Genomic DNA, 16,284 nt, shown 5'->3' with positions numbered 1-16,284 from the left:
CATGGTTCCGGAACTCGATCCCTCTATTAATAAAAGCTAAAACACTGTATGCCTTCTTAACAACCCTGTCAACCTGGGTGGCAACTTTCAGGGATCTGTGTACATGGACACTGAGATCTCTCTGCTCATCTACACTACCAAGAATCGTACCATTAGCCCAGTAATTTGCATTCCGGTTACTCCGACCAAAGTGAATCACCTCACACTTGTCCGCATTAAACTCCATTTGCCACCTCTCAGCCCAGCTCTGCAGCTTATCTATGTCTCTCTGTAACCTACAACATCCTTCGTCACTATCTACAACTCCATCGACCTTAGTGTCGTCTACGAATTTACTAACCCACCCTTCTACGCTCTCATCCAGGTCGTTTATAAAAAATAGCAGTGGGCCCAACACCGACCCTTGCAGTACACCACTGGTAACCTGTATCCAGGATGAACATTTCCCATCAACCACCACCCTCTGTCTTCTTTCAGCAAGCCAATTACTGATCCAAACTGCTATATCTCCCACAATCCCATTCCTCCGCATTTTGTACAATTGCCTACTGTGGGGAACCTTATCGAACGCCTTGCTGAAATCCATTTACACCACATCAACCGGTTTACCCTCATCCACCTGTTTGGTCACCTTCTCAAAGAACTCCTTTGGATGAACCCATGATGTGGAGGTGCCGGTGTTGGATTGGGGTGGAAAACGTCAGAAATCACACATTACCATGTCATAGTCCAACAAATATATTTGATCAGAAAAGATTTACAAGGACGTTGCCAGGGTTGGAGGATTTGAGCTATAGGGAGAGGTTGAATAGGCTGGGGCTGTTTTCCCTGGAGCGTTGGAGGCTGAGGGGTGACCTTATAGAGGTTTACAAAATTATGAGGGGCAGGGATAGGATAAATAGACAAAGTCTTTTCCCTGCGGTGGGGGAGTCCAGAACTAGAGGGCATAGGTTTAGGGTGAGAGGGAAAGATATAAAAGGGACCTAAGGGGCAACTTTTTCACACAGAGAGTGAAGTGTATATAGAATGAGCTGCCAGAGGAAGTGGTGGAGGCTGGTACAATTGCAACATTTAAAAGACATTTGGATTGGTATGTGAATAGGAAGGATTTGGAGGGATATGGGCCGGGTACTGGCAGGTGGGATTAGATTGGGTTGGGATATCTGGTCGGCATGGAAGGGTTGGACCGAAGGGTCTGCTTCCATGCTGTACATCTCTATGATGCTTTTGGAGCACTGGCCCTTTGTCAGGTGGAGTGATTAACCCAGTTTACCCTCACTTCAGTTGCCAGACAACGTGCAGGGGCAGCTAGTTAGCTCATGGAGAGGGTCTTTGCAAAAGCACTCTGTAGTGACTGTAGCAAAGGCAGCCAGATGGATACCTCTTCCCTGATTGGGACTGATAATCTGCTCCAATCAGGGAGCCCTGGCTGACAAACAAAAAGAGGAGTCCTCTGTTCAGTTATTTCATAATAAATCTAAACCTACGACTGTCCTCACATTTGTTCTTAAATAAGGTCATCACATTTGCCAGTCTCCAATCCAGTGGTGCCTCTCCCATATCTAGGCCTACTGTGGTTTATGATGACTTGGAGCTTAAGACTATGGTGAGAACGTTAGTGTGTAAAAACACGATGCGTGTCAGATGGTCTGCTCACTCTAGGAGCTGGCTCTGAGGGAGCTGGGTCAGTGTCCTGTGCTCTGCACATGTACATAAAGGGTGACCTGGTGATGGGAAACTGGCCTCTTTGGCGTTATTTCATATTTAGTGTCTGATTAGGAGTCTGGATGTACAGTCAAATTAGAGCACCACCCCGACCGATCTCAAGATGTGCCTATTAGATGGATTGGCCGTGCTAAATTGCCCCATAGCATTCAGGGATATGTTGGTTACATGCATTAATCCAGGGAAATGTAGAGTAATAGGGTAGGGGAATGGGTCTGGGTGGGTTACTCTTCAGAGGGTCGGTGTGGGCTTGTTGGGCCAAATGGCCTGTTTCCACATGTAGGGATTCTAATTCTGACCCACTTCCTGCCCCTCTCCACCCCACAGATGCACCCCTTAACCCACCCACCACAATGCATACCTGGGACCCTGGGGCACTCGCCCACGTGGGGTCTCCAGTGGCTATTCTGCTGTGGTCTCCATGGTAACACAGCTGATTGTGGGGTCTCCACAGTAACATTGCTGAGTGTGGGAGTTGCCAGACCCTGATTGGGTCCAGCAGAAGACACTGCCAAGGACCTCACTGCTACCTGATTGGCCTTTGGCCGGGTGGGACCTCCCAAACAGAGGGGGCACTGCTATCTCTCCAGATTTTCAGCCCACAGGTGAGACCACTAATTCCACAATAAAATTCCGTGCTCTGTGTTAAAACGTATTTATCCATTGACACCTCAACCACGTCTGGAATTACAAAAATGATTGCAGCTCCCAATCTCAAGTATGCCCTCAGAGAATCTTCCAACAGCAATTTGTATTGAAGTAACATCTACAGTGTGATAAAACACCACTGCTGCACAGAAACATTTCATATTGAGCTACATTAGGATTTTTTTTGTCTTTAAATGGGACATGTACGTAGCTGGCTGGGCTAGAATTTATTGCCCGTCCCTAGGTGGGAGTGAGCTGCCTTCTTGAACCGCTGGAGTCCATGTGCTGTAGATAGACCCACAATGCCCTTAGGTAGGGAATTCCAGGACTTTGACCCAGTGACAGTGAAGGAACAGCGATATACTTCCAAGTCAGGATGTTATGGGGAATTTGTAGGGGGTGGTGTTCCCATGTATCTGCTGCCCTTGTCCTTCTAGATGGATGCGGTCATGGGTTTGGAAGGTGCTGTCTGAGGAAGCTTTGATGAATTTCTGCAGCGCATCTTGTAGATGGTACACACTTCTGTTCCTGAGTGTCGGTGGTGGAGGGAGTGGATGTTTGTGGATGTGATAGCAACCAAGCGACTGCTTTGTCCTGGATGGTGTCAAGCTTCAATTGTGTTGTTGGACCTGCCCCCATCCAGGCAAGTGGGGAGTATTCCATCACCCTCCTGACTTGTGTCTTGTATATATAGACAGGCTTTGGGGAGTCAGGAGGGGAGTTACTCACTCTGGAGTTCCCTTATTCTGCCAGGTGGGTTTTACGAAGTACATTACTGGAGGTGGAGAGGCTCAGTGGGGTGAGAGATATTTCCAGAATGAGTCGGCTGAAGGTAGGAGCTACTGATAGTGGCAACTAAAGTCAGGAAGGCTGAAGACACCAGGATTTGTGGAATGCAGACATGTCAAAGTGTTGTGGAGCAAAGAAAGGGAAAAGGGTGAGGTAGGATTGAGAAACCAGAATGAGAATTTTAAGTTTAACTCATTGCAAGGCTGGGAGACAGTGAGAGCAGAGAGGTGAGAGTGCAATGGAATTTGGTGCTTGTTAGGATGCAAATAAAATAGTGTTGGCTTTGAGGAGGATCTGAAGTGGGACAGGGACCAATGGAATAATCAAATATACAATTGACAAAAATGAATGAGGGTTTCAGCAGAAGTCAATTGAGGCAGTTTTTTTTTAAGGTAAGAAGGGTCCTCTACAATTTGAAGCCATTCAGCTCATTGTGTGTGTGCTCATTCTATCAAAAGGCTAGCCAATCAGCCCAAAAGAATCCCACTCACACTTTTGCAACAGCCCAGCACGTTATTTCTTCTTTGTCTATGCATCCTGTTGACAATTACCATAAATTGTGGTCTATAGGTTAACCTGGTTAATAAGCCAATCCCTATTTTCAGCCATCATATGCTGTATCCACATTAAGGTCAGCCTGAATTTCTCAAACCACAAATGCCTGCTTTCTTCACTGACATCCTCTCAATATGAAGAGGGGATTGAAGAGGCCACATCCAGACTTCAGGCTGGGAAGGCAGGCAGCTGTTGTAGGCATACCACTTAATGCATCAAATGCTGATGACGTTAGAATGTCAATCCACACTGTCAGGACAGCAGTTCCCTTTTACACTCAGCAAATAAAGCAACCCCGAGAAACAGCACAGTATAGAAAAGGCCCTTCGGCCCATCAAGTCCATGCTGCCAGAAGTACACTACTCCCGACACTTGTCCCACTTTCCTGCACTGGACCCATACCCACAAAGGTTACAACACTTGTTCATCCAAGTACTATTTAAAGCTTACAAGATGTCAACTCCCCTCCCAGGCAGTGCATTCCAGATCACCACCACCCTCTGGGTGAAAATGCTGTTCCTCAAATCCCCTCTAAACCTCCTGCCTGTCACCTGAAAACCACGCCTCCTTGTTCTTGATCCTTCAAACAAGGGAGACAGCTGCTGCCTAGCTAGCCTATCATTGCCCCTCATCAACCTACACGCATTCATCAGGTCCCCCCTGCCCCCAGGAGCCTGCTCTGCTCCAAAGAAAACAACCAGAGTTTATCCAGGCTCTATCCATTGCTGAAATGTTCCATCCCAGGCAGCATCCTGTTTACAGACAGGTTTCTGAGGCTTCAAAGATCGATGTATAGGCCAACATCTACAGCACTATTGATTGATAATGTCTGATCGTGGTTACATTTATATTTGTGGGATATTGCTGTGCACATTGCAGTAATCCCAGCTGACGATAATACCAGGCCAGACAGATCCCGGAATTAAATCTGACTCTTTCTTTTGTGAAACACGGCATTCTTTCACTGATACATAAATGCACCGGGTTTCAGATTTATTTTTGACCGAGCAAAAAAGCAGAAATTTGTTACCCAAATCAAATAAAAATGGAATAATACAAACTAAGCTATCTAAATATAACCATTTGAAATATTTCAAAGGAAAACTAATATCTCTACAGCTACTCAAAATCCAGAGAAAGTTTCCTTTCCTGACCAAAGTCTTGTTATGTGGAGGTGCCCGTGTTGGAATGGTTTGAACAAAGTTTGATGTCAGATGACACCAGGTTATAGTCCAACAGATTTATTTGAAGAGATTCACCTGATGAAGGAGCAGCGCTCCAAAAGCTTGTGATTTCAAATAAAGCTGTTGGACTATAACCTGGTGTCATCTGACTTCTGACTCAGTTCCTATCCTGGGAGCTGTGAAGACTTCTATGTGAATCCTTAAACAAGTGAAAGCTTAGACTTCCTCAAAATCTTTTGATCATGTGCAGAGCTCTAACAATCATAAACTCTTTTACTGAGATAACTTTTACTGTTGTAAACAATTTCCTTTTTTAGGAGAGATTATATTTGTTTCTGAGCTCAGTCAATTCCTCTTCAAACCCAAAAGCTTTCAAATTATGTTTTTTTTAGAAGAGTTCTCATTCTAGATCCAATGCCTTGTGTGATTATTCAAGGCTGAGGTAAACAATGTTTTAATCAGTGAGGGAATCATGGGTTATGGGGAAAGGCAGAAAAATTGTGGTATCCCGAGAGTGTGGAAACAGACTCTTCGGCCCAACAAATCCACACCGACCCTCCAAACAGTAACCCACCCAGACCCATTCCCCTATATTTACCCCTGACTAATGCACATCCTTGAACACTACAGGCAATTTTGCATGGCCAATTCACCCTAACCTGCACATCTTTGGACTGTGGGAGGGAACCCACACAGACACAGGGAGAATGTGCAAACTCCACACAGACAGTCACCCGAGGCTGGAACTGAACTCAGATCCCTGGCGCTGTGAGGCAGCAGTGCTAACCACTGAGCCACCATGCCACCCCAAGAACAAAGGATTATCAGATCAGCCATCATCTCATTGAACGGTGGAGCAGATTTGATTGAGTGAATGGCCAATTTCTGCTTGTATATCTTACGGTTTAAAGTTTTCTTTCTGCTTATAAACTCCCACAATTTAAACAAACTTTCTATTAACACTCTGGGGGATTTGCAGTCACCTGCTCTCCCTGCCACATACTCGTTGTAAATTAAGATTCCAGAAAGACTGACCCCATTAAATTCTCAACCCCTTTACAAAAATAAACACGCAACCATATGCCAGTAGTTTAAAATGCAAATGCTAAAGGAAAAAAATAGACCTTTCTGCATGATATAACAGATGCCATTTCCCTTTCTTGAACAGCGATTTCACTTCAAAATTCCTTTGTTGGCTATAAAGCATTTTGTGATGTCCTAAGGCACTAATGAAATGCAAGTTTAGCTCTTTCTCTCATTGTTTAAAATACCCACAGCTACTCTTTGCCAATTTAGCCACGGACTGAGCTGGTGGGGGTCAGGGAGGTGGGGTGGGGGAGGGGAGATGGTTAGGGAGGAAGTCAAAAGATGGAGGATGTGTGGGATTGATGTTACTCATTCTGATGAAGGGCTTTTGCCCGAAACGTCAATTTTCCTGCTCCTCGGATGCTGCCTGAACTGCTGTGCTTTTCCAGCACCACTCTAATCCAGTTACTCATTATTGTGACTGGAAATCTATCTTCCAAAAATGTTAAACGAGGCTGAGAGTTACCTGTGTGTATACCTAATGGGAAAAACCATGAAAAACACATGGTGAAATTATTGGAACACCAAGTGCAATCCTAGTTATTCTGTTGAGTAACTGCAGCCAAACTGATCACAGAAAGCTCCAACACATCATAGCAGATTAAAACAAATGCATACAATTAGAGAATGATCGGTGCGCAGAGGAAGCCATTCTGCCCGTCGTTTTTATACTAGCCCTCTGAAGGAGCAATTTCTACCAATTCTCTGTCATTTCCCCACTGACATTCAAATAGTTCCTTTTCAGATGACGATCCAATTCCCTTTCTAAGTCTCAGTTAATCCTACCTCAACCACACTGCAGCAGCATGATGGCTCAGTGGTTAGCACTACTGCCTCACAGCACCAGGGACCCGGGTTTGATTCCAGCCTCAGGCGACTGTCCATGTTTGGAGTTTGCAAGTTTGCCTTGTGTCTGTGTGTGTTTCCTCCGGGTGCTCTGGTTTCCTCCCACAACCCAAAAGATGTGCAGGTTAGGTGAATTGGTCATACCAAAATTGCCAATAGTGTTAGATGCATTAGTCAGGGGTAAATATAAGGTGGGTTGCTCTGGACTTGTTGGGTTGAATGGCCTGTTTAAAAAAAAGTATAAGATAATCAGAGGGTTAGATAGGATGGACAGTGAGAGCCTTTTATCCCTCGGATGGCAAAGGCTAACACAAGGGGACATAGCTTTAAATTGAGGGGTGATAGATTTAGGACAGATATTAGGGGTAGTTTCTTTACTCAGGGAGTAGTAGGTATGTGGAACAGTCTGCCTGCAACAGCAGTAAACTCACCGAAGTTAAGGGCATTTAAATGGGCACTGGACATACAAATGGATAATAATGCAACGGTGTAGGTTAGATGGGCATCAGGTTAATTTCGCAGGTCGGGACAATATCAAGGGTCGAAGGGCCTATACTGCACTGTAACGTTCTATGTTCTATGCCCACTGTCAGGCAGTCTGTTCCAGATCCTAACTGCGTGAGAAAGGATTTTCATCTCTGCATTTTGCTAATTACCTTAAGTCTGAGCCCCCCTTTCTCAATCCTTACACCAAGAGAAGCAGTTTATCTCCCCATAATCCATCCAGACCCCTGACTATTTTGAACACCTCTATCAAATCTCCTCGAAGCCTTTTCTGCCCCCAGGAAACCGATGCAAATTTTCCCCAATCTTTCCACAACACTGAAAATCCTCCTCCCTGTCAATCCTTGTCAATCCTCTATGCACTGTCTCTAACAGAACAGGACACAATGCTCACACTGAGGCTGAACACAAGTTTACAACAACCTCCTGGCTTTTGTACTCTATACCTCTATTAATAATGCCTTGGTTATGGTGTAGAGTGATAGAGTCATACAGCATGGAAACAGACCTTTTGGTCCGAATCATCCGTTCTGAGCAGGTTTCCCAAACTAAATTAGTCCCATTTGCCTGCAGTTGGCCCATATCCCTCTAAACCTTTCCTATTCATGTACCTGTCCAATTACCTTTTAAATGTTGTAACTGTACCAGTCTCCACCCTTCCTCTCACAGTTCAATCCATATATGCACCACCCTCTGCATGAAAATGTAGCCCCTTTTAAATCTTTTGCCTCTCACCTTAAACCTATACCCTCCAGTTTTGAACTCCCCAATCCTAGAGAAAAGACCTTGGCTGTCCACTTTATCTATGTCCCTCATGATGTTATAGACCTCAAAATGATTCCCCCCAACTCCTCAACCTCCTGTGCTGCAGAGAAAAAACTCCCAGACTCTCCTTATAGCTTAAACCCTCTAGTCCCAGTAACATCCTGGTAAATCCTTTCCGATTTAATGATATCCTTCCTAAAGCAAGGTGACCTGAACTGTCTCAATCTGCAACTTTTACCAGTTTATTCACCCAATCCTCCTGCTCCTGCACACTCTTTCACAACATACCCTCCTGTTTTTGTTGTGTCTTTGCATCCTTCCAAAATAAATCACTTCTCCTTTTCTGCATCTGAAAGTTGTCCATCAATCTGTCGACATTCTGACATTACACACAATCCCCCTCGTGGTTCACAATGTTCACAGGTTTTGTATCTTCTGCAGTTTTTGAAACTGTTGTGTGCACAGCAAGGAATGTATTTTGCAGATTGAGAGATGGATATTGGTCAGGACACTGGGGGAAAGCGCACCCTTCACCCCTCCCCCCCCCCAACCCCACCCACCCCCATTCCACTCTGAGATTGTCTCCTGGTATCTTTAATTCCCACCTGAGAAGGCAGATGGGAATGTTTGAACTGAAAGGAAAAGCAGCCCTTCCAGAGGTCAGCACTGGCCTAGGGTGTGGCAGACTGGACACACCACACTCCAATTCCAGAGGGGAGTGTGTGATCCATTGAGTGCAGAAGGCCAACGTAACCAACGATTGGCTCCAAGGTGGTTAATTTCAGAAATGAGCATATTGCCTGCGGGAGCTGAAGGGAAGCTCGGGGAAGGATTCCCCTGGGATCTTTGAGCCATTTTCTGTTTGTAAGCTGTTTCCAGCTGCTCGCTATTCCTGCTGGACCTCTCCTTCGCTGCAAAATTATCCTCCATCTCAAAACTCAGGATGGCCCGTTCAGAACAAGCCACAGAGCAAAGAGCAATTTGTCAGCAATTTGTTCTGAAGGTTCTGTTACTGTGGAGATACTGATGCTTCTTCCTGTCAGTCCAGGCCGTAGTCAGTGCTGCTTGATTGAGTTACAGCATTCCAATATTGTGCCAGACATTTATTATCTCATTTATATATTGATGAAAAACCGTTCCCTTTGGGTCAGCAGATACACGAGATTGATAGAGCAGTGCCCAATTGTCAGCCCAACCTTGGACATTCTCAGCTGCTTGGTCAAAGTAGTTTTCATTGTGCATTAATAAATTGCTCATAGTCCTTACTCATGCATAGGTCCCAGGGCGTGTGCAAGTTTGGATGTGCAGATCCCAGTTGGTCAGCTTAGCTATTTGCAGTGAGGAGGAGAAAGTGAGGACTGCAGATGCTGGAGATCAGAGTCGGGGGTGTGGTGCTGGGAAAGCACAGCAGGTCAGGCAGCATCTGAGAAGCAGGAGAATCGACATTTCGGGCAAAAGCTCTTCATCAGGAATCAGGTCGATTCTCCTGCCTCTTGGGTGCTGCCTGACCTGCTGCGCTTTTCCAGCACCACACTTCTGACTATTTGCAGTGAGTGCCCATCCCAGATCTAAGTTCCACCAGCATCCTATTATCAGAGGGGCATCAGTGTACACTCAGTGTGTGCTCACCTGAGGTGTGCAGAGGAGGCAGATTCTGGCACCAAAACTTGCCTGAGGCATTGCTCTGATGGCAGTGATATCACTGCAGAGCCGTTTGAACCATCCTCCTGGATTAGTGGTGCTGGAAGAGCACAGCAGTTCAGGCAGCATTCGAGGAGATTTTACTGCTCAGATTTGTGTGATCAATCCTCTGAATTTAACCCTTTAAGCTCTGGCAGAATTCTGGTGAATCTCCATAGTGTCCTCCTCAAGGTCAGTACACACTTCCCTGAACATGGTGTCCAGGACAGAGCATGTCTACTCTAAGGAGCCGAACCAGAACTCTCACCTTCATTCTATCTTTTGTGTTTCAGAATCCTTGGGATAAAGGCCAGTGCTCCGTGGATCAGTTTCAATTGTGTCAAGGCAGCTATCAATGAGCTTCTTATAGAGTCACAGGGTCACACAGCATAGAAACTTGCAGACAGTGAAGTGAACAGTGAACGCCAAGTAATTAATATAGGAATCCAAATAGAAGACTGAAGGGGTACAATCAGAGTAGAAAGTTAGCCAATATCAGTGTGGTTACAAGAATCTAAATCTAGCTGAATTGATTATAGAAGACCCTAAAATGTGGGAACCAAAGTAGGCCATTCAATGATCTAGCCTTTTCCCCACAACCCTCGATTCCCTTACTGATTAAAAACCTAGCCATCTCAGCCTTGAATATACTTAACAGCCTCACGCTCAACAACCTTCTGCTTTGAACAAGTCCACAGATTCAGACCCTTTCTCACTCCACCTCATCTCTGAGCTGATGGCGGGGGGGGGGCGGGTGGGTGACTCCTTATTCTGAGATTATGTCTTCTAGAGTTAGACTCTCCTAAAAGGGGTAACAACATTTTTGTATCTACCCTGTCAGGTCCCCTAGAAACCTGTATACTACAATAAAGACACCTGTCATTTTTCTCAACTGCAGTGAATACTGACACAACCTATCCAGCCTCTCCTAGTAGACAGTCCCTTCATACCCAGTATTAGCTGAGTGAACTGCTTCCAATGCTAATCCATCTTTCCTTAGAAACTGGGACTAAAATTATTCACAGTATTCCAGCTATGGTATGACTTATCTTTCCTGCAAGACCACCCTACTTCTGCACTCTTATCCCTCTGAAATAAAGGCCAATATTTGATTTGCCTTCCCTCTTAGCCGCTGAACTTGGAGGCTAGCTATTTGTGATTCATGCACAAGGTTTCTCAAATCCCTCTGTTCGGTCACTTTCTGTAGCCTGTCCACATTTAACTAATATTCAGCTTCTCCATTCTTCCTGCCAAAGTGCACAACCTGACATTTTCCCACATTATATTCCATCTGCCACATCTTTATCCATTCACTTAATACAAAAAAAACGACCAATTAATACAAGAGCAACAGGGAAAGATATTTAAACATGTTATGGATAAGGACTGGGCCAAAAGACTTCTGACGTCAAGTAAATGGCTTATAAAAATGCAATGATTGAGAGGTTAGGAGAAAATTTCAGATTAAAAGGAAAAAAATGTAATAAGTACAATAGAAAAAAGCACCATGGGAATTATACAGCAGCTCAGAAGAGAAAAGAGATTAGGAACACTGAGGCAGAGAATGAAAGAAGCTGCCCGTGAGCAGCAATAGAAATAGTGATGAGAGTGAAAGGTTAGTTAAAGACATGGAACCACTCGGTGCTGTAGAAGGAAGTTGATAATTGAGGGACTGGAACAGACATTTAAGTATTTTGCATTGGTTTGAATGAGCAGCAAGCAGCAGTACAATACAGCAACAGAGCCAGAGGATGTGAAAAGACAATACAAGATAACTGAGAGATGTCAGCTACATCGAGAGACTGGAGGAATCACAGTTAGTCTCCGTAAGACCATAAAACATAGGAGCAGAAATCAGGCCATTTGACCCATCAGGTCTGCTCTGCCATTCAACCATGGCTAATAGGTTTTTTCAATCCCATTTTCGCACTTCCTCCCTGTAACCTTTGATCCCCTTGGAAATCAAGAACTTACAGTGAGGACATTGAAGTGGAGATTCAGTGGAAAGGTTCAATGTTTTCTTAGGGTAGTTATTAATATAACTAGGGGAACCCTATTTCCACTGGTGGGAAGGGCAGCAAGTAAAGGATATAGATCTCAAATAGCAACTGCAAAAATCACAGGGTGGGGACGAGGAGACTTGTTTAAACACAACGAGCCTTGTTCTGATTGTGGATGTCTGAAAGAATGGTAAAAGACTGTTCAATAGTAATTTTCAAAAGGAAAACATTCTACCAATTGTCTTGAAGACTTGTGGTCCAGAACTTGCTCCCCCCCCCCCCCCTAGCCAAGCTGTTCCAGTACATTTACAACACTGATATCTACCCAACATTGTGGAAAACTCCCCAGGTATGTCCTGTACATAAAAAGCAGGACAAATCCAACCCAGCCAATCCCTGCCCCATCAGTCTACTCTCGATCATCAGTAAAGTGATGGAAGGGGTCAGTGACAGGGCTATCAAGCAGCACCTGCTCAGCAATAACCTGCTCAGTGACACCCAGTTTGGGTTCCCCCAGGGTCACTCAGCTCCCGACCCCATTACAGCCTTGGGTCAAACATGGACAAAAGAGCTGAATTCCAGAGGGGAGGGGAGAGGGACAGCCCTTAACATCGAGGCTGCATTCGACCGAGTGAGGCATCAAGGAGCCCTAGCAAAACTGGAATCAATGGGTATCAGGGACAAACTCTCTGCTGGTTGGAGTTATACCTGATGGAAAGAAAGATGAATATTCATCAATGATTGCACAATGTTCAGCACTATTCACAACTCCTCAGGTGCTGAAGTAGTCTGTGCACCAATGCAGCAAGCTCTTGACAATATCTAGGTTTGGATTGATAAGTGGTAAGTGACACACATGCCTCACATATGCGAGGCAATGACATCTCCAACAAGAAAGAATCTAACCATTGCCAGTTATTAATTCTCCACTTAACAAAACCTGACTGATTATATCCATTTGTGAATAGGACAAATTATAGACCCCAAATTTGCTACATTGTTCACTTTGGTTAAAATATAATAAAATATATTAGACATTAGCTCTGAGTACAACATCAATTCCAAATACTGATTTGATGACAGGAGGCCTTACTTTTTTTTTATCATTGATCAATGATTAAGGTGACTCATTGCACAGCACAAATACTGTACAGAGGAAGAAAGACAGCTCCCTCATACTTATTTCTTCTAAGTTGGAACAATGAAATTTATAAGTAACCACCCACCTATAAATTTCCCTCATCAGCAGCACTGCATTCTAATTAACCTCACAATGTTTAATTCGCAACAATTAGACCCTGCAGTCTTAGTGAAACAGTTCTAGTTAAAGGCAAATATTGAGTAAAGTGGTATATTTTATGTTGGACAATGAACTCTTGTCTTTAGGCAAATCAGGATCATCTGTCGAATGGTGAGCAATGCCACAGGAAATCTGCTAATAATGTAGAAAAGTGCTTGTTGCAATATTGGTTCCGTTAATGAGATGACAGCACGTATCTCTGATATCATATCCCTCCAGCTCAGTAACCACATTTTTTTTATTCATCTTTGTCCCTTCATGGGATATGGGCATTGCTGGCCAGGGCAGCACTTTATTGCCCATCCCTAATTGCCCCTGAACTAAGGGATTTCCTGGGCCATTCAAAGGGCTGTGGATCTGGATTCACATATAGGCCACATCACGTAAAAATGGAAGATTTCTTTCACTGAAGGGCATTAGTGAACTGGATGGGCTTTTACAATAAGCAACAATAGCTTCCTGGTCACCATTACTGAGGCTGGTTTCAATTTCTGATCATAATCGACTGAATTTAAATTCCCCTCCAGCTGCTATGGTGGGCTTTGAACCCCAGTACCTGGAGCATTAGCCTGGGTCTCTGTCCTTTGGTCCAGTCACATCAGCAGTAAATCACCAACATCCCTAATAAAGAGCCAATTGTTATTCTACAGAGTCCTGGCATCAGCATTGAGCCTGAGCTTTTTTATTCACTCATGGGACGTAAATGTCACTGGCCGGGCCCAGTATTTATTGCCCATCCCTAGTTGCCCCTTGAACCTTTGCAGTCCATGTGCTGTACGTAGACCCACAATGCCCTGAGGGAGGGAATTCCAGGATTTTGACCCAGTGACAATGAAGGAACAGCAATATATTTCCAAGTCAGGATGGGGAGTGGCTCAGAGGGGAACTTGCAGGGGATGGTGTTCCTATGAATCTGCTTCCTTTGTCCTTCTCGATGGAAGTGGTCGTGGGTTTGGAAGGTGCTGTCTGAGGATCTTTGGTGAATTTTGCAGAATATCTTGTAGATGGTACACACTGCTGCTACTGAGTGTTGGTGGTGGAGGGAATGGATGCTTGTGGGTGTGGTACCAATTGAGCAGGCTGCTTTGTCCTGGATGGTGTCGGGGTTCTTGAGTGTTGGAGCTGCCCCCATCCAGGCAAGTGAGGAGTATTCCATCACACTCCTGACTTGTGCCTCGTTGATGGCTTTGAGATGTCAAGAGGTGAGTTTCTTACTGCAGTAATCCTAGCCTCTGACCTGGTCTTACAGCCACCATGTTGAGTTTCTGGTCAATGGTAACCCTCAGAATGTTGATAGTGGGGGATTCAGTGATGGTAACGCTGATGCATATCAAGGAGCAGTGTTTAGACTTCTCTTATTGGAGATTGTCATTGCCTGGCATTTATGTGACACAAATGTTATCTGCCCAAAGCCAGGATATTGTCCAGTTCATGTTGCATTTGAATTATTTTGAATATTTTGCAGTACTTTGGGATAAGGGTGAATGCTATTCCTGATAAATAAGCAGCACCATTTAGTTTAAAAATTGTGAATATTCAAGCATGATTACAAAGTTCACAACTGGATTGCTGTTGAGTGATAATTAGATCTCTGACACTACTTCTAATAAGATGCATTTAAAGGGAAGATGCATTGACACAGGATGAGAAAATAATGGGATATGTTGAGAGTGATAAGAACAGGAGGGGGAGGGGCAGCAAAAAATGCCAGAGCTTTTCTCCTGCTGTTCATTCTCCGCGATGTACATTCTGGGTCATTCTGTCTTTGATGTGTTTCATTTTACTCAAATTAACGGGCGAGCAAGACACATAAACCACCCCTCACTATCACCTTTAATTTAATCCACCCTTTATGGAAATGCACATTGCAGGCCTCTGTTGTCCCCCGGACCTTCAAAACGAAAGGTTTCTCCTCCATTTATCAGAAAAATGGAAGGATCCTGAAACAGCAGCAATATCCCTGGAAAAATGATTTACCTGAAACTGTTAACTTTAGTGTAAACAAATAATCAACTGGGGGGTGATGAAAGGAGCTGAGGTGAGTGAAACTCAAAACTTTCAGGAAACATTAACGAGGTAAATGTGAACTTCGGGGGGAGAAAAAGGGTATGCTGGAGTGAAAATCATTAAAAATGCATGGCTTCATCCTGCATAAGGAGTGTTCTTATTTTATCCCATGTCCCAATTCTCATTCTCTACAACATCATATCTTTGTGTTCAGATGAATTGCATTAGGATGGGGACTAGGTACTGTATTAGCTCACTGCCCAATGTAAGTCGGTGAAAAAATGGACTCAAACACCAATATTTCGATTTGGCTCATCCTGCTCATAAACCAATTTTTTTTTGCTTTAATTACTTTGTCGAACTTCCAAACAGGAGAAAGCATGTCAAAACCATTTCATGAACAGTTCTGTACTGTACTTCCCATTGTAATTTCACCTTTAAATAGGAAATATTCTTACAGAAGTCTATCAGACCATTGCCAAGAGATGTTGTGGAACACAGGCAAGCAGTGGCTTATTTCAACGATTGACAATTCATATTGGCAGGCACAGCAGGATGCCATCAGTAACAACGAACTGAACAATGAGGCAGATCTGCTAATCGGTGAGGTTTGTTGAGTGACAGTTGTGGGCTAGCATGAATGCACAATAATGCAACACAGCATCCACACAAACCTGCAAACTGCACAGCAGCACTGACAGGGCTGCACTCCCTCCGTACCACAGAGGAATTGACAGACTACAGATTATGGGCATAGAATGCAGAAGTTGCGGTGGACCTGAAACATTAACTCTGATTTCTCTCCACAGAAGCTGTCAGACCTGCTGAGCTTTTCCAGCAACTTCTGGTTTTATTTCTGATTTACAGCATCCACAGTTCTTTTAGTTTTTATTTTCAGATTATGGGTTTATTTCAACAACGGGGTTTTGCCCTACAACCTTCTGTCTCATCGGAGGGGGTAACTAACAGAGGAACAGAGCAAGTCAGTGTACGCTACAACAACAACTTGTAGCAGTATAGTACCTTTAATACAACACTGCACAGGGGACACTGTCCAATAATGTTTAACATTAAAAACCACAAGAAGGTATTCAGGGTGGCAACCAAATACTTGGTCCAGGAGCTAGGTTTTAAGACGTACCTTAAAGGAGGAGAGAGAGAGAGACAAAGAGAGAGATGGGGGGAAGAGAGAGAC

General features: G+C 44.3%; 1 protein-coding gene across 1 annotated transcript in view; it reads right to left on the bottom strand.

Annotated features, from left to right (window-relative positions):
• The window catches only part of galnt9 (polypeptide N-acetylgalactosaminyltransferase 9), a 268,597-nt gene that overhangs the window by 249,932 nt on the left and 2,381 nt on the right, over nucleotides 1-16,284 (bottom strand). The window lies entirely within an intron of this gene.

The sequence above is a fragment of the Chiloscyllium plagiosum genome, chromosome 25 (genome assembly GCF_004010195.1).
Source record: "Chiloscyllium plagiosum isolate BGI_BamShark_2017 chromosome 25, ASM401019v2, whole genome shotgun sequence".
Classification (NCBI taxonomy): domain Eukaryota; kingdom Metazoa; phylum Chordata; class Chondrichthyes; order Orectolobiformes; family Hemiscylliidae; genus Chiloscyllium; species Chiloscyllium plagiosum.
Note: the sequence above shows the minus strand (reverse complement) of the source record. Positions and strands in the feature narration are given on the sequence as shown.